A 20,498-nucleotide genomic window follows, 5' to 3' on the forward strand; every position below is an offset into this window, starting at 1 on the left:
AAACTGTACTGGGCTTGGCGGCGGCTGGCGTCTGGTCGGGCGAGGAGCATTGAGCTCCATACCACGGTTATTGTGTAGCAGACGCCACTTTCAACGCACACGCGCTCGCTCTGGAGCACATCCGGTCACGCATGCGCATAAGTCAAGGCGCCATTTTGAATCCTGCAACGACGAAGCCCGACGGTCAGGAATTGCGCCAGAAAGTGTCATTTTAGATCTATTTGTTCCACGGACTTATCGCAAGTGGTCTCCATGGACCCAGTGTGGCGAACTATTCTTCTAGAATAGAAACATGCATTTAACGTGAGTAAAGTATTCTGTTTAAAGGAGAAAAGTATACATTTTCCTACGTTTTGTAGTTGTGTTGAGGTTCCTCACTTTGAGGCTGCATGCCGCGCTCGTCAGACGCTGTTTTCGCATAGCGTAACAGCGTCTGGTCGGGCTACTACTGCAGTAGAACTATTAGAGTTAGGTCCTAGTGTCTAAACACTTGTAAGGAGTGAGGCTTGATAAGTTCGCAGACATTGTAGTGTAACGTCAATCCTATAAATTTAGTCGCCACTTACGTGTATTTCCTATCCTTATTTACAAGCTCTGCTTCTTTTGGGGTCCCAAACCATTCATTATTCTTAATGCTGTATCCTTTTGTAAAATGTCAAATGTTTAATGAATTGGTTAAATAAACTTGAACTTGAACACTCCCGAGTCCCAGGTTCTTGGTGAACTGTTATCATACTCTGCTGTTATCATACTCTGCTGCCAAAAAGCCTTGTGGAAATGGCCTGAACATGTCTTCTGCCCCATTCCTAGGTTACCCTAGAGGTCATCTCCCTTTGTTGATTATTACAAACCTTCTGGCTGGTGATATAAACTTAAATCCTGGCCCTTTAGGATCTGATTGGATTAAAACTACCAAGAGTTTAATCTCACAGCCCAGGCATCGACGCCGCGGACGAAAACCCAAGCATCCATGTGGTCTATGCCAATATGCCGTAAAAGACTCTGGCATACAATGTTCAGTGTGCAAAAACTGGTTTCACTTGAACTGCTCAGATGTCTCCATTTGTACTATGGATTTCCACTCCAAGAATCCTGATGCCATCTGGTTATGTCTTTTATGTGACGATATAAATTTTATTAGTTCATTTGAGTCTTCAAACAACAGTTTGGATCTTAGCAACTCTTTTGATTGCCTGTCATATCTGAGTGATAGCTCCGACTCTGATTGTGATCACGGAAACTACAAAGATAAAGTTTCTAGATTATCCAGTCCAATTCCCCCAAGGTCAGATAATGTACCAAAAGTTACACTACGCAAATCCTCTACCGGCTGGCGTTGTGCAACCCCACCTAGATCTACACCAGTGAACAAGACAGTTTTTATGAAGAATCCTTCCCCACTGAAATGTGTGAGAACTAATGACGGTTGGACTGTCATTGGGAAGAATGGGAAGAGCCGAAACCCATCTGTGCACCTATTCAAATCTGATCTTATTAGTAATCACTCTTCAAGTTCACACCCAAAAACCCCTATGGATAACCCACATAGGTCTGGTTCAAGTACACCACGTAAACCAAACACTGATGGTATTAAAATTGCTGTTATTAATTGCTGCAGTGTAAAGGGCAAAGCAGCTATCCTGGGCTCTTTTATTGAATCAGAAGATATTGATATTATCCTTGGGACAGAGTCCTGGCTTGATCCCTCAATTAAATCTGCAGAAATTTTTCCATCATATTTCCAGGTATTTAGAAAGGATCGGAACGCTCATGGAGGTGGTGTTTTTATAGGGGTAAAGAACTCTATTCCATGTTTCCAACGCACGGATCTGGAAAGTAGTACTGAACAAATTTGGTGTCAGGCCTCAATACAAGGCCGCACTTTTCAAATTGGCTGTTTTTATCGGCCGCCTGATAAGAATATAGCTCCCCTTCTGGAATTGGATTCTAACCTTGCCACACTTAATGCTTCAGCAAGTTCCTCAATAATTGTTTTAGGGGGTGACTTTAATGTGCCTGGTTTAGATTGGTCAGATCTCTCTCATAGCATACCCAAAGGTGCATTACAAGAATCTTTGTCTGACCTCATCATAAATAATCACCTGACACAGAAGGTTTCGTTTTCTACACGACATGATTACACTACCGGGACTGAAAACACTTTGGATCTTTTATTAACCTCTCATCCTGATTTAATTCCAGAGGTTTCCCCTCGTGCTGGAATAAGTGATCATTTTATTGTTCTGGCCAAATTGCTCACTAAAATTGAACTTCCAATGAAACCACAACGTAAAATCTCCTTGTGGAGGAAAGTGAATAGTGAAGGTTTCGTAAAGTCGGCCAAGGAATTAGGGCAGGACTTTTTCAAAATGAAACCTGATACTCGTTCTGTTGATGAGAACTGGACCTGGTTCAAGAATTCTCTAAACAATATTGTATTAGATAATGTTCCTCGTAAGTTTACCAAGGGACGACCTCGTCCTCCTTGGTTTTCGTCTAAATTGAAACGCCTTTGTAGTAAAAAAGAGAAATTTTATATTCGTGCTAAGAAAAGTGGTATTAAGTCTGATTGGGATAAATTCATTTCGGTACGGAAGCAAGTCGATCGTGCCATACGCACTGCTCACAGACAGTATGTCTCTTCAATCCTTGAAGATGATCGGCCCAAGGAATTTTGGAGATATATTAGGCCAAGTAAAAAAAGAAACCAGTTTCTCGTCCTCGCGCGCATCGATTTTGGCCGCCGCGTCGATTTTTTTACTATTTACTATTTTCAAAATGGCGCTGAAAATACCAAGAAATTCATAATTCTCGTCCCAGCCCGCTCCCCGCCCGCATCGATTTTCAGTTGCCGCATCGACTTTTTTGTTATTTACTATTTTTTCGGCCGCCGAAAAAAAAAAAATCGACAATTCACCTACCAATCGTGATGTCTTATTTAAGCGTCCTCTACTTAGCTGTAGTACAGCTGTAGCTTCTGTAGTGCGTATGTAATAACGCATGCATTTCACACTGCGAGCTCGGCAAGAAGGAATGACCCACAAAGCAGTTGAACTGTATAGTTGGATGGGCGGGCCTGGGCTGTGATGTATAGCGCACTCGGTACGTCGTGATGTAGACAGGACGTTGAGCATCTTCTGTACATTTCTCTCGTGCTGTTGCCCGCTTCATGTGCTGCTAGATTGATTGCGCAATGTAACCACAAACCCCGTTAAAACGAGGTCCGTGAGACCGGCGATACTACCTCGTTATAACCGGTACCTCGTTATAACCATACTCATCAAAAACAAAGAAAAACATAAGCATGACGTCATATACCCATCAATGAAACTTAGACATATCCTTTGCGTTGTTATTACACAATTATTAAGCGTTATTATTGAGAGAATAAAGGGAGATTTGTGAATTAGACGAAGATATAGAGGCTGAAATGATAAGTTAATTCTTTATTGTAATTCTTGTTTGTGAAGCTTTTTCTAAACACCAGCGCAAATATGGGGGCAAATATATAGAGTAACATACAGGCCTTGTTTACCGTAGGCCTAACTTGCTAGGTATTTTTACGCTGTTGGTGCCCAGCGGGAATGCGATGATTTCATGAATCATTTCGGCTGTAATCGTGTACACATGTACAATGTATGATCGTTGCGCCCAAATGGATTAAAAATGCGTTCTTTATTTTCTTCCGAAAATCTCTTCGCGTTTTGTACGACCGTTCTTGAAAAATATATCTAAATGAAAAAAAAAAAAATCTAAAAAAATATCTATATGTGACAGTATTGAATGTGGGAGGTTGTCATCCTGTTTACGCAAATCTGTACCAGATCTATTCAAACTAATAAATGCGTTTGTTTCTTTTTCTGATTTAGGTTAACATGCGTCATTCAACTTTTTTACGCTACTGTCACCTGGCCAGATCGCGATGATTTCAGAGTAGTTGTTTACCGCTAACTTGCGAGGTATTTTACGCTGTTGGTGCCCAGCGGGAATTCGATAATTTCATGAATCATTTGGCTGTAATTTTATACAGTGCATGATGGCTGCGCTCGAAGGGATTAAAGATGCGTTCTTTATTTTCTTCCGAAAATCTCTTCGCGTTTTGTACATCCGTTCTTGAACTGTTGAGTGCGTTTGTTTCTATTTCCGAGCACCGATTAAGTAGGTTAACATGCGTTATTCATCAATTTTTACGCTACTGTCACCCAGTGAGATCGCGATGATTTCATTAATTATTTCGGCTTTAATCATACACACTCATATTCAAATTATCATTCGTTAAATGATAATGAACAAATCCAGATCTATTCAAACTAATACATTCGTTTGTTTCTTTTTCCGAGCACCGATTAAGTAGGATAACATGCGTTATTCAACTATTTTTACTCTACTGTCACCTGGCAGGATCGCGATGATTTCACTAATTATTTCTGCTTTGATCATACACACTTATATTTAAATTGTCATTTGTTAAATGATAATGAAAAAATCCAGATCTATTCAAACTAATAAATGCGTTTGCTTCTTTTTCTGAACACCGATTAAGTATAGGTTAACATGCGTTACTCAACTATTTTAACGCTACTCAATAATTGTCACCCGGCGGGATCGGGGCGATGATTTTATTATTTCGGCTTTAATCATCCAAACTCATATTTGCTCAAAACCAGCAAAAGAACTGGAAGTTGGAACTAAAATCGGAAAGGATATTGTCACGCGAGAGGGGGGGGGGGAAGAAAGAAATGAATCCTTCTGGCTGCCACTAATAAAAATGTGACATGGGGAGTCGGAGACCTGTAATCATACTAAATTGCTGCCACCAGTTAATCTTTGAGAGGAATTAACAAACCTTATTCAGGAGTGTTCTACTACTCCAGTTATCAATGTTATGACAACACTGTTACACTAACGAGAGTCTGACCGTTATCTGATCGTGTGGATGGTAATGTCATTGTCACTGAGCATGTTCGTTGGAACTGAGTGTTTTGAGTACCTGCTACAACACCATGATCACGTGATCTCGAACCGCGCGAACTACCTGATTCGTACATCACATGTGAGCTAGCTACGCGTATGTGCAGAACTGTGGAGTGTGGATCACCACTGACCGTGAATATCAAGAATCGTGTTATTTCCTCAGTATGGTAAGTAGACTGTGATATTTGTATGCCTATTTGTGAATGATCATTTCTAGACTATGATAAGCTATGGATTCAATTCATTCTCTATAAATTAAGGAATTTACGTACTGATACTGGTGTTCTTGTAGCTATCGTCAATCACTCACTGACACTGCACTGCACATAGAGTCTACATCATACATTGCACTCACGTCATACAAGTTATCCTTTGACGCAGTCTCAAAATCTAGAACAGTGTATATTTACACGGAATCCACATTTCAATGCACACACGACAAACACGACCTCACTCTCTTATCACTGCACATCCATACATCTTCCTAGGTCTCCTAGTAGCATTTCTACATAATTAGGTAACTATCAACTGTAGATGTTGAATTGTTATGTAGATGTAGCACGAGTTGTTCAATCGATGACTGTTCGTTTTCTCGAAGTCTACGAGGGTGGTTTGGTTTCTTGCATGTTTATAACCAACAACTAATTTCCTGTACCATACTAATCTGCACCATTCTACATCACCATTCATTCTGCCAACAACTCCTTACTACTGTAGACACACAGATATCATATCTATTAAAACTTGACTTTACAAGCACTTCACATCACATCACAAACTCAACAACTTCACATTCACGTGTGTATCGGACAAGGGAAATAAATCATTGTCTGAGAATTTGGGTAAAGTTCAACGGAACTTTAATTCTGGAGGCAATCTCAACATCCTCCAATAAACAATCATCAATAATAAATTCATTTTACACAATATACATTTTGAGATAGAGCCATGTCGAGAATATAAGAGCCATGTCAAGAATATGAGACTTAAGAGCCATGTCAGTGTACACCTTATAATAACTACAGGATACCTTATAATCTCTATAATAACCCTATCTGTTATAAGTTAAATCTTCCCTACACTTTCTATACTTTAGTCATTTTATTCCCACCTGAAATAATAATACTAGATATTTCCCTATCAATAAAAACTACATTTATACTCTGTAGAGTTGTATTGGGTCGATGTAATTGTTCATGCTCTTAAACCGACAAACTACGCTCCACAATGATTCCAGGATCATTGGTTCTTATCTGGCGTAACTAGCTTGACTTTATGCGTTATCCTCTGTAACCCATGTTACATAAACCATCACGTCCCAGCCAATAAAGTATCCAACCTAATAAAATTGTAACCCCACACATCACGTTCTGCCTTATACCAAATTCCAGATCCACGTTCCCCCTCTTCTCCGAGCAATAAAACCAAATAACCACTCCTAGCTTCTGACCCCACTCACTATGTCGGTGCGAGCCTAGCTAATAACCGGTACACCTTCAACTCCAGAATTATCTATACAGCCTCAGGAACTCATCCCCTATATAGACAATTATTCAGGCTAACAACATAAAAAGCTTTCCTCTAGGCAATCACAGTTCGTATACTAACTTGTGGCCTCGACCCTCACTGTCTGAGCTTGTCAAGTAAGCAACAGCAAATACATAACGACAATACTTCTTATTCCTAACTGTTACCCCTAACCCTAACCATTATTATTCCATTTTATATCACGACTCCTGACATATGGTACTCAATGACTGACCTTCATCAGACATGACATAACTTACTACTAAGCTCTACGAGCATTTTCTTGTCATTGTTTCTACTACCATCCAAAAGAAATTCAATAACTGAAAACCAACTATTTGAAAACGAGAACAACTAACAACTATCTCCAACTAACTCAATCACATAACAACGGACAACCTCACATATTAAGATATCATCATCAATGTATCCGTCACTGATATAATCGCTCATGACTGGAATTTCTACAATTTACACCGACACTGGAGAATATCCTCTCTAGAATTCTATCACATAGCATATTATTAGCATTGACATATATCTGGTTGCTGCATCTGTTTATAACATATCTCTGTTTTGTGGCATAAGCAACGTACGGTGTTCACTAAATTCTCATTAACATTTCTAGTTGTTGCATAAAGCAACAGTGTGTACATTAATAATTAGACAACAACAACATATTTGATTCGTTTGTTGCATAATGCAACGGGATGTACGCTTGACCTAACGTACCAATTCTACGTCACTGCTGAACGCAGCACGTAAGTAACCATCATGGCTATTTAATTTGCGATCTCAGAAATGTTTGGTATAAAGCCGTTGAATGGGGATTCGCTAACTGTAGGGAAAAATGGGAAAACAATTCAACTGTTTAAATCTGTTTAGAGGCTGTAGTCTGTTTTCTTCTTCTTTCTCTTCTAACTGTACCAAACGCCTTATCTCTCGACAAGACAAATTTTCTCATTCAGGCGACCCCTTTATATACCCTCGGGCCAATCCGAAATTACCATTGGTGCAATGTTATGTAATACGACACCCGCGAACTAATTAATATTTATGGGGAACAATTTGCGCACGCATCGTACTTGTACTGCGGGAGATTCAAATCTACCATGGGGAATCTGGTGTTGAAATAACAAAAACTAGTATTTATTCTGGAAATATCTTGCTTAATAATCATAATTGTTGTGAGAAACAACTTCAACCCATTCAATTTATTATAACACTCATGAATATGGATTTCACATTTGGCGTAACTCTCGATCGTTATACTGCGTAAATACCAGTCCCACATATGGAATTATCTGTATGGCTGTCACATGAACATCACATGAATTCTCGTCTTCTCGTGAAAGACTGTACTCTTTTCTCATCTTTAAACAACGGGCCTCTGTATAATCTATCAGTTCAAAAACAGATTGCAGTCTGTCACTCGAAATTAAGGAAAATTGGGTCACTTTTATGGGGTGAAGTACCGTCTTCGCACACCGTACATATACAATACATGGCTATGTATACACTGTACACTATTAGTAACATTGCAGGGAAAACAAGGTCACCTTGACCCTCCGTCGTACCGTGTGTGTGTGTACACTCAGATCGCACTTACATATCCCTTAATGCTTTAGAATTCAGAAATGAATGGGGGGGGGGGGATTAAAAAAAATGAATTTAGTCAAAGATTGAGGGGGTTTCCTTCACACTACCCCTTCACCACAAGTCGATGTCCCCATCGACAGCATTCAGACATTAATTTACTACTGTATCATACTCATAGGCTCTTCTCATGTCAATATAATTCAACAAGCTCTTTTACAACATATTTTCTCAACATATTTGGCTCTTCTCATATCAATATAATTCAACAGGCTCTATTACACACAAATTTTCTCAACAATCTGGCTCTTCTCATTAAAACACATAAAATTCAGAATATGTACACATCCAGGTCCATATACATGTAGATCTAACACATTGGAAATACGACTGCATGAGCGCAATACACTTTCGTATATCTGTATAATTTCTCTGAATCATTAACCACAGTTTCCTTATCTCCTCGACTTTCTCAAAAATCATCAGAAAGTATACATTCACCAGATTTAGCCTGACTTCATGCACTGAAGAATTGACATTTCCTCAGTATAACTGAAGACAACTTTTTACAAACTGCCACAATAACTTCTGTGTTCAGTATTAAAATAATCAATTCACACAACACCAGTACCTCTTCCTATGATACTCCTCGTACCATTATCCCAAAATTGCAGTCAATACGATATTAAGATATTTGAACGTCATAGAACTAGAACACCATAATCAAACTAGATCTTTGTACATGTAACATACACTTTTGAAATTATTGGAATTATCCTATACTTACACATTTCATATTATCTTACAACTCAATCAACCAATCATAAAATACATCTATTGATCATCTGATGAGAACAACTTATTTACACTAGCACGCAACGCTTAGTCCTCATTTGAGAGTGCAGGTGCCTCAGGTCTGCTCGTTTCAACAGTTCTCTTAACAAGTTCGATGTTTCCATTGACTTCCTTGTAGAAGCTCGCATGCACTGTGATTTTCGTTATTCTTCTGAACCCTCTCTTCATTTTCTTGATCCTTATGATTACTTCATCTTCACCTTCGCTATCCCCAGTGTCCCCAACAACATAGTACGGCCTCTTTTTAGTGTTTCTGCAAGTGCTGCATGAACTAGCGCTGCTGGTACTGGCACAGTCCCAGTCATTGTCTGACCCGAATAACTCGAGTTCTGCTTCCTTACGTTCATTACTCTTCTGATTCTTCTTCTCTTTAGGTGTAGTGTCACTTGTAGTGGCTGTCGCTGTTACCGTCGCTGTGATGTTCTGTTCCTGTGTTGGTTTCTTCTGTGTGTTGGGTGTTGTTGGTTTCATTTGTGTTGCTTTGACTTGTGTCACCGTCAATTTCTTCTTTAGTTCCGTCTCTGTAGACTTCTTCATCTGTGTCGTTTCTGTTTTCTTCTTTTGCGTAGCCTGTACGGGTGTCGTTGACTTCTTCTTTTGTGTAGCCTGTACGGGTGCTGTTGACTTCTTTTGTGTTTTCTCTGGTGTTTGCTTCACCTGTGTTGCTGTTGGTTTCTTCTTTTCACTCACAAACTTTGGCGTTGCTTTACTGTAACTCAGATACTCAACTTGCTCTGTTTGGGTAGAGTGTTTTTCCTCATAGTGTTTCAGCATCAACATTCTTGTCTCCTCTTCTTTTCCACAGACACGGCACTTGAGTGTTAGTTGGGTGGCATGGCGAAATTTGAGATGAAACTGGTAATCCGCCATTGTCGTGAAGCGCTCCCAGCAACTGGGCTGATCGCAGGATATCATCTGTAATAAAGCAAAATTAGAGAGACACACCCTTCCATCAGAATACTGTAATAGGTTAACCAACATTATGCACTGTCTCTGTATCTAATAGGTGGATTTCTGTTCCTGTCTGGATTACGTCTCACACTGTGATTCAACCAGTTGGCTAGCGGCACGCCTGTATACAGCTTGAGTCTGTCAATGTGAACGACCTTGGGTTTCCCCTTTACTGACTGTTGGATACGATACACCACATCGCAGAGTTTAGTGACCACCATGAATGGCCCCTTCCAATGGAAAGTAAGTTTTGGGCTCACTCCTCTCTTTCTTGTTGGTTCATAGAGCCACACCCACTGTCCTACATCAAAACTACGAAATACTGTGTTTCTGTCATACTGGTTAGCTTGTCTGTCAGCAGCAATTCCTAATTTCTCTCGTGCTCTTTCATGTGCTTCTTGTAAGTTTTCTCTAACATCTGTCACATAATCTTGTTCTTCTGAATTTGCAGGTACTGGAGACTGTAGCATCAAGTCAACTGGCAGTGTGATCTCCCTTCCTAACATCATGAGAGCAGGGCTTTCTCCAGTAGACTCCTGTACTGCAGATCTGTATGCAAGCATGGCGAATGGAATCTTGTCATCCCAGTCTCTCTGTTCTTCTTCTGGATCAAGCAGTGATTTCAGTATGCTGAGCAAGGTATGATTGAAACGTTCTATGAAGCCGTCTCCCTGTGGGTGTAGAGGGCATGTTCTGGTTTTCTTGATTCCCAACATCTTACACATCTCTGCTACTACTTTAGATTCAAAATTTCTGCCTTGATCACTGTGAATTTCTTTTGGAATTCCATAACGACAGATGAATTCCTGTACCAGTACTCTAGCAACTGTTTCTGCCTCTTGGTCTGGTATTGGAAATGACTCGATCCACTTGGTAAAATAATCACCAATAACAAGAATGTACTTATTCCCACAATCTGTTTCTGGTAATGGACCTAGAATATCCATAGCTACTCTTTCTAACGGAGCACCAACTCTGTATTTCTGTAACGGAGCTCTGTTCCTCTTAGGGGGATTCTTTGTTCTTGCACAAACATCACATCTTTTTACCCACAGTCTGACATCAGCAGCAAGGCCAACCCAGTAGTACCTTCTCTGTACTTTATGAAGCAACTTGTTCACTCCAAGATGTCCTGCTGTGATGGAACTGTGTAACTCTTGTAATATAGTAGAACGCATTGACTTGGGAAGTACAATTTTCCATGTCACTTCTTTCCCTTCAGCAGATTCCCATTTCCTCATGAGAACTCCTTCCTGTATCTGTAATAAGTTCCAGTGCACCCAATATGTCTTGGTTGCAGAAGAAAGATGTGAAATTTCCTTCCAGCTAGGTCTATTTTCACTTGTCTCTTTCCACCTCAGTACATGCTTTATATCACTGTCTTCTAACTGTGCCTGTCTGATCTCGTCATTAGAAATCAATGAGAAGTTAATGGCTTGAATCTTCTCAAAATTCTGATGCTTTGCTGTCATGTTGCCTAATGACTGCTCACATCTGTTATCATCTTCCTATATATACAATGATAATCCATCAAAATAGTAACACCAACTATCCAACAAATTGTAACACAACACTTAATTTATTACTGTACTGTTACTTCTATACGTTCCTCCAATCAGATTCTACGAGGCATCATCTCTGTTTGCATCATCGCAGAAGTTCACTCCGTCAGACCAACTGTTGTCGGAATAAGCAAACTAGCATCATATCACAGCACTCTTTTACACTGCTTGCAAGGTCGCCGTGAAAGTCCATCTGCATTGGAATGGGATCTCCCAGGTCTGTGCTCAATGGTAAGTTGATACTGTGTAATTACTTCTAACCATCTAGCTAACTGTCCCTCTGGATCTTTAAATTCTAACAGCCAACGTAATGCACTGTGATCTGTTCTCACTGTTACTCGCTGTCCATAGAGATAGTGTCTGAAATACTTTAGAAAGTACACCACAGCTAAAAGTTCACGTCTGGTGACACAATAATTCTGTTCTGCTCGATTTAGAGTCTTGCTTGCATAGGCGATTACTCTCTCATTTCCATCTTGCTCCTGAGAAAGCACAGCACCTATGGCATAATTACTGGCATCTGTGTCAAGAATGAAATCAATGTCAAGTTGGGGATAGGCTAGAATTGGAGCTGTCGTCAGCATCTCCTTCATTGTTTTGAATGCTTCATCACACTCTGATGTCCATATGAACGGCTGTTCCTTCTTGGTCAGATTGGTCAGAGGTTTGACTACGTCAGAGAAGTTGAGAATGAATCTCCTGTAATAGGATGCTAATCCTAGAAAACTACGCACTTCTGTCTGGCTGGTAGGTGTCCGCCATGATTTCACAGCTTCAATTTTGGCTGGATCTGTCTTTACACCATCAGATGACACGATATGCCCCAAGTAGAGTACTTCTGTCTGGAAAAGATGACATTTCTTTGGCTTGAGCTTTAGGTTGGCATCTCTCAGTCGCTGTAGTACTATTTCCAACCTGGCAATTACTTCTAGCACTGTAGGGCCGAACACAATTACATCGTCGAGATAGATGAGGAGTATTTTCCACTGTAATCCACTGAAGATGTTCTCCATCAATCTCTCGAAAGTAGAAGGTGCATTGCAAAGTCCAAAAGGCATAACCTCGAACTGATACAATCCTCCTGGTACTACAAATGCAGATTTCAACTTGGCGTCTTCATCTAGGGGAACTTGCCAATACCCAGCTGTTAAGTCTAATGTACAAAAGTACTTGGCACCTTGTAATGCATCTAGTGAGTCAGCAATGCTTGGTAGGGGAAAGGAGTCTTTTACTGTGTGCTCATTAAGAAGTCTGTAATCAATGCAGAACCGCTTGGATCCATCTTTCTTGTCTACTAACACAATGGGAGACGACCATGGACTGATTGATGGCTTAATGATTCCACGCTGTAGCATGTCTTCAATCTGTTTCTCTATCTCTTCTCTCTGCCCTATTGGATTGCGTCTCGGTCTCTGTCGTATTGGTGCTGCACACTGTGTGTGGATACTGTGCTTGATTTTGTCAGTCCTTCCAATATCATGATCACCTTTGGAGAATACATCACTGTACTCACTGAGTAGAGCAGCCACACTAGAATGGTACTTGTCATCGATACTGTGTTTAGCTCTTGTGTAAATGTCTGTCATATGCTCTGGTACTTCAGACTGGTTGACCATCATCACAAGCTTGTTTCCATGACGATCTGTACATGAGATGATTTCATCTTGAATTTTCACAAACATCTGGTCACAGTTAATCTTGGTACTTGTCTTCTGTAAGAAATCCATGCCGATAATACCGTCCACCTGTATATCAGCTATCACCACAACTACTTCATACTCTTGTTCTCCGAACTTCATCTTGATTGTAGTTTCTCCATACACACCAATGGGAGCTCCATTTGCTTGCAGCAACTGGGTATCTGTATCACAAATCTCTAATGTCTGTAATGGATGAGTCTCATTCAATGCAGTCATAGACACAATAGTAATTGTAGATCCTGTATCAATCAATAGATGCCTAGTCTCATTTCCAAACTTTACTGGAACATACATCGCAGGATTAACGTCACGTACTGTACAAACAACTGGATTTCTCTCAACATCCTGTGACTCTAATTGCGTGGACCTGTATGACTGTCTGGCCGCCCCGCGGTCCTTCGAGTAGGCCCCAAGTAGTTTCCCTTTGGTTTGGTGCAGACTGTACTCATATGTCCATATTCACCACAGTTGTAACACTTGATTCTTGACTGATTCAACTGTTTCATCATTGAGGTAACATCATTCAGATTCTGCTTCAACTCTTGTATCTCTCTCTTCATCTTCTCATCTGCAGGTGCTGGACTGTTACTCTCCACTGCCCGAACATGACGAGGTCCCCTGATTCTCTCTCTCGCTCTTTCAGCATGAAGAAACGACTCTGTTGCGAGTGCAGCTGTGATTGCTTCATTCAACGTTTTGGGACGAGCACGAAAAATGGCAGCTCTAATTTCTGCATCATCAATTGCCTCGGAGAAATGTGTCTTGGCCAGTCGTTCGCGAACATCACTTGACATCTCTGGATACGCTAAACTGGTAAGATCTCTGATTGCCTGTCCAAGCTGTTGAACGGATTCATCTTTCTGTCTACGCCTCATACGCAGTTCCAACATGAAATTCTCAGCTTCTTGCCCTGGTCCAAAACGACGCTCAAGTTGAGTAACCAACTCACGAAATGATATCTGTTCACCATCTGGAAGATTATGTAGCACTTTCAATGCAGGCCCCTGGAGTCGCGATGCCAAAAACTGTGCAGCTTCTCTGTCTGTCCACCCATTCAACTTCATGCAAACACAGAAATGGCTGTAATAGTCTGCCCACAAAATTTTTCCTGCAAATTTATCTGGTAGAATATCGCGATGATGACCTCCTTGGAAACCTGGATGAGTTTGCTCAGCTGTAGTCTGTCTGCTGGATACATAATTTGGCAACTGGCTGTACTCTTGTGGAGTGTAGACAACCCTGTGATCGGCTGGAATCGCGTCACCGTATTCATTCGCACGGACCGCTATCTCTGGATCTGGTGCATCTACTGCCCATCGAGCAACCCCACCACTATCAACACCTGTTTTGTCGCCAGCCGCCATAGTGTCAGACTGTAATCCAGTAGGAACGGCAGGCTCCACCATCTTAGTTCCTTTAATGTTATTTTACAAATAATTGCTAACATTTTCTGTTCTATTTTCGAATGAGTTTTTCGGTTGTAATTCTCATCCTTATAATTGTCAAGCGTACATACCCTTACAATGTTCAAGGAGTAAATCTCCTTAGTGTACACATTCATTACATGTATTAAATGGCTCTCAACACATATATACAATTCTCAACTGGTCTCTATTTAATGTCCCATTCCAGACTGTAGTTCGATACACACGATGAATTATACACACTGAAACACACACATACCACATCAACACTTAACATTTACTTCTCCACAAGTTATATCAAGTAACTGCAGTACTCTCTCGACTACATTACCCAATACTAACTCTACTAACCAGGCTTCCTCCTGTTAGTTTACTAATTTGACCTCACAATAGACACAACAAGTAATAGTTACCATAGCAACCATAACCTATAATTTCATATTAAGTAACCACAGTGCTCCTTTGACTGAATTACCCAATATATTCACTAGCTAATCAGGCTCCTTCCTGATAACTATTCACAACTAGTTTCCTCATAAGACAATACAAAGTCTAACACATATTAGTCTACACCATAGATACACAATCTCACATTCTTCTTCCTCTACTACCATTTCTGTTCCATTTGCTTTAATTTTCCTTCAGTAACCTCTTTAGTCTTATCTTGCACTTTCGTTACCTAACATCCAATAATGTAACCTTACCAACAAGCTGTCTATAGGAATCCTATTATGACGTTTCCACCGAAAAATATTCTGAACCATCCAAGAACTTCAAAGCTAGCCTATTCTCTGCAAGCTGAAATACCACTTCTACTGCTCTGATACACTATTATAATCAATACAATTTATTCTATACTCTACGAGTCTAGAATTTAAGTCTTAGGTATACCTAATGCAAAGAACACCATCCTTGCTGAAATCAAAACAAGGAATTATATTAACCATCCCACCGCTTGGGCACCAAAAATATTTTTTTTTTTTTTTTTTTTTTTTTTTTTTTTTTTTTTTTTTTTTTTTTTTTTTTTTTTTTTTTTTTTTTTTTAAAGTTCAACGGAACTTTAATTCTGGAGGCAATCTCAACATCCTCCAATAAACAATCATCAATAATAAATTCATTTTACACAATATACATTTTGAGATAGAGCCATGTCGAGAATATAAGAGCCATGTCAAGAATATGAGACTTAAGAGCCATGTCAGTGTACACCTTATAATAACTACAGGATACCTTATAATCTCTATAATAACCCTATCTGTTATAAGTTAAATCTTCCCTACACTTTCTATACTTTAGTCATTTTATTCCCACCTGAAATAATAATACTAGATATTTCCCTATCAATAAAAACTACATTTATACTCTGTAGAGTTGTATTGGGTCGATGTAATTGTTCATGCTCTTAAACCGACAAACTACGCTCCACAATGATTCCAGGATCATTGGTTCTTATCTGGCGTAACTAGCTTGACTTTATGCGTTATCCTCTGTAACCCATGTTACATAAACCATCACGTCCCAGCCAATAAAGTATCCAACCTAATAAAATTGTAACCCCACACATCACGTTCTGCCTTATACCAAATTCCAGATCCACGTTCCCCCTCTTCTCCGAGCAATAAAACCAAATAACCACTCCTAGCTTCTGACCCCACTCACTATGTCGGTGCGAGCCTAGCTAATAACCGGTACACCTTCAACTCCAGAATTATCTATACAGCCTCAGGAACTCATCCCCTATATAGACAATTATTCAGGCTAACAACATAAAAAGCTTTCCTCTAGGCAATCACAGTTCGTATACTAACTTGTGGCCTCGACCCTCACTGTCTGAGCTTGTCAAGTAAGCAACAGCAAATACATAACGACAATACTTCTTATTCCTAACTGTTACCCCTAACCCTAACCATTATTATTCCATTTTATATCACGACTCCTGACATATGGTACTCAATGACTGACCTTCATCAGACATGACATAACTTACTACTAAGCTCTACGAGCATTTTCTTGTCATTGTTTCTACTACCATCCAAAAGAAATTCAATAACTGAAAACCAACTATTTGAAAACGAGAACAACTAACAACTATCTCCAACTAACTCAATCACATAACAACGGACAACCTCACATATTAAGATATCATCATCAATGTATCCGTCACTGATATAATCGCTCATGACTGGAATTTCTACAATTTACACCGACACTGGAGAATATCCTCTCTAGAATTCTATCACATAGCATATTATTAGCATTGACATATATCTGGTTGCTGCATCTGTTTATAACATATCTCTGTTTTGTGGCATAAGCAACGTACGGTGTTCACTAAATTCTCATTAACATTTCTAGTTGTTGCATAAAGCAACAGTGTGTACATTAATAATTAGACAACAACAACATATTTGATTCGTTTGTTGCATAATGCAACGGGATGTACGCTTGACCTAACGTACCAATTCTACGTCACTGCTGAACGCAGCACGTAAGTAACCATCATGGCTATTTAATTTGCGATCTCAGAAATGTTTGGTATAAAGCCGTTGAATGGGGATTCGCTAACTGTAGGGAAAAATGGGAAAACAATTCAACTGTTTAAATCTGTTTAGAGGCTGTAGTCTGTTTTCTTCTTCTTTCTCTTCTAACTGTACCAAACGCCTTATCTCTCGACAAGACAAATTTTCTCATTCAGGCGACCCCTTTATATACCCTCGGGCCAATCCGAAATTACCATTGGTGCAATGTTATGTAATACGACACCCGCGAACTAATTAATATTTATGGGGAACAATTTGCGCACGCATCGTACTTGTACTGCGGGAGATTCAAATCTACCATGGGGAATCTGGTGTTGAAATAACAAAAACTAGTATTTATTCTGGAAATATCTTGCTTAATAATCATAATTGTTGTGAGAAACAACTTCAACCCATTCAATTTATTATAACACTCATGAATATGGATTTCACATTTGGCGTAACTCTCGATCGTTATACTGCGTAAATACCAGTCCCACATATGGAATTATCTGTATGGCTGTCACATGAACATCACATGAATTCTCGTCTTCTCGTGAAAGACTGTACTCTTTTCTCATCTTTAAACAACGGGCCTCTGTATAATCTATCAGTTCAAAAACAGATTGCAGTCTGTCACTCGAAATTAAGGAAAATTGGGTCACTTTTATGGGGTGAAGTACCGTCTTCGCACACCGTACATATACAATACATGGCTATGTATACACTGTACACTATTAGTAACATTGCAGGGAAAACAAGGTCACCTTGACCCTCCGTCGTACCGTGTGTGTGTGTACACTCAGATCGCACTTACATATCCCTTAATGCTTTAGAATTCAGAAATGAATGGGGGGGGGGGGGATTAAAAAAAATGAATTTAGTCAAAGATTGAGGGGGTTTCCTTCACAATATAATGATGAGGTGCACACACATTCCAATTGTCCATTTTTGGTTATGATTTTATTGTCGCTACATGAAAAGTTTTTGAATGCGTTATCTATTTTTTTCTCGTTGCGCTGTGGTCTGACCTCATAGCACGCACGCGTTTCTCGCGAAAAAGAAAATCGAATGATTATGTTTTATGATTTAGTAAGAACATCGGAAGGTGTTCCTATGTCTTATCGCGTGATTAAGAAGAAAACATGGAAGGAACGGTTCTCTGCAAAACGGGAAAAGACGTGGATAGCGAGATTTCGGTTTCCAATGTTTCATTTGTCGCGTGTTTGAAAGCGGCAATTTGGTCAAGAAATGGAACCTCGTTGTATCCGATCAAATTGCTTATGTTTTTCTTTATCATGATTTACCGAAATTGTCCTCGTTATAACCGGAATCTCGTTATAACTGAACGCGTTACAACCGATTCGTTCTGCCATTACACGCAAAGGAAAACGGGACCGACGCGATCACCTCGTTATAAGCGGTTCCTCGTTATAACCGAACTCGTTATAACGGGATTTCACTGTAGTAGAGGAGACCAGCCAGCCAGCATAGCATCGTTCTGGAGCTGGAAAAAAAAATCGTGGAGTGATGGAGAGAACCGATCTCAAGCGCACGAGTGCACAGCGAACGGCTTTAGTATTCAACTGGTTCGTATTCTGTCTTTCAGTAAAAAGGAAATCAGGTGGTTGTTTCACAGGGTTGACAATTGGCAGTACTGTCTGCGGCATTTTAAATCCTTGAGCGAATAAGTTTTCATATGAGAAAAGATCTAACTCAGTAAGTTTGTGTTGTGTTGAAAGGCAAAAATAATGCTGTGCATTTCCAGAGATATTATGGTTGGATTCGTAGGTTCAACAAGTGATGCATAAATGTGTATATTTTATGTTAAAAAAACGTGTTTCTTTTCCATACCCTTGATATGACTGAATGAATACAGTCACAGTGTAGTTAAATTGGTATACTTGTCATGCATAAACAGCAATATACGCAGATTTGGTATTAAATTGTGCATCACTCAAATGATAAGTGGTTTATATCACTGCTGCTTCTTGGTAGCACTGTAATGATGGCCATGGAAGAAATGAAGGGAGAATGTGACTTACCTTCACAGGTACATGTTTTACAACATATGTAGTTTTGGTATACAATCATTCATCATCCAAATGATGAGTGATTATCAAATGACTTTTTAGAACATGAAGAAACATCTTTAAATGTTTAATGCTATAATGCCATATCAGTCAGTATCATTTTGACATCCATCTGCAATTATTGAACAAGCCAGTTTCCAGTTGAATGTGCTACAATAATTGTACTGTGAAGAAATGCAGATACATACCAGCTGTGTGGACACAAAAAGTCACAAACACAAATGATAAATAAAGCAGTGTTTTGAATATCATGGAAGTCATTTCAGTCGTACATTTGTTGAAAGACATGTTTTATACCTGTTTCAATTTATAGCACAATACATCAGAATTGCAAGTACACTGGTATCAGAAATGCCATTACAACACTAAATACCAGTATTAAGATGGCCATTTTCCCTTCGACATCTGTAGTGGAAAGAAAAAGCAAATGTATTTCTGCATGCATGAAGTTTCATTTCAAGTATGGTACATATATCTATTTGTTTGAAAATGCACATAGTGCAGGCAAGACATACACTTGGGACCTGGTCTCTCATAACACAGCTACCAGAGTGATATTTCATTTCGTAAATTGGATATAGAAAATAGTAAAGCCCTCTCTCGTTACCTTTCTCAGAATTACCGGACGAGAAACACATATTACTTTCATTTTGACAATGCTCGAAAAAATAGTAAGATATCAAATAGTAAGGACCTCCCTCATCGCCTTGCTCAAAAAACCCGGACGAGAAACTGCTTTCTTTTTTTACTTGGCCTTAAATCTAGACGAACAGATAATACAGGTATCCAGACACTTAAAGTTAATGATGTTTTGATTACAACTGATCAGGAGAAAGCAGAAACTTTTGCCACTCATTTCCAGAGCGTCTTCTCTACTGAAGCTGAAGATGAATGTTCTCCCTTGCCTGAGTTACAAACTAGTTCTTTTCCCGAAATGCCACCTATTAAGATCAGTGTTGATGGTGTACGTAAACTGCTGCTTAATATTAATACATCAAAAGCCATCGGTCCTGACCAAATTCAGAACCAAGCCCTTAAGATAGCTGCTGATGAATTGGCTCCTGTTTTACAGTTCATCTTTCAACAGTCCCTTGACTCAGGGGAACTCCCGCTTGACTGGAAAAGTGCTAATGTTGCCCCCCTTTTTAAAAAGGGCTCTACCACTGACCCTGCAAATTATCGTCCAATTTCTCTCACCTGCACATGCTGCAAACTGTTAGAACATATAATCGACAGTCAATTAATGAATCATTTAAGTGAACAAAGCATTCTCTCCGACAACCAACATGCGTTTCGG

At 39.6% G+C, this 20,498-nt stretch overlaps 1 protein-coding gene across 1 annotated transcript in view; it reads left to right on the top strand.

Moving 5' to 3' along the window:
• Positions 1-20,498, top strand: part of LOC139736537 (small ribosomal subunit protein uS3A-like) — a 31,670-nt gene that overhangs the window by 779 nt on the left and 10,393 nt on the right. The window lies entirely within an intron of this gene.

The sequence above is a fragment of the Diadema antillarum genome, unplaced genomic scaffold (assembly GCF_040938485.1).
Source record: "Diadema antillarum isolate AM-2024a unplaced genomic scaffold, OU_Dant_1.0 seq00000651_RagTag, whole genome shotgun sequence".
NCBI classification, from domain to species: Eukaryota; Metazoa; Echinodermata; class Echinoidea; order Diadematoida; family Diadematidae; genus Diadema; species Diadema antillarum.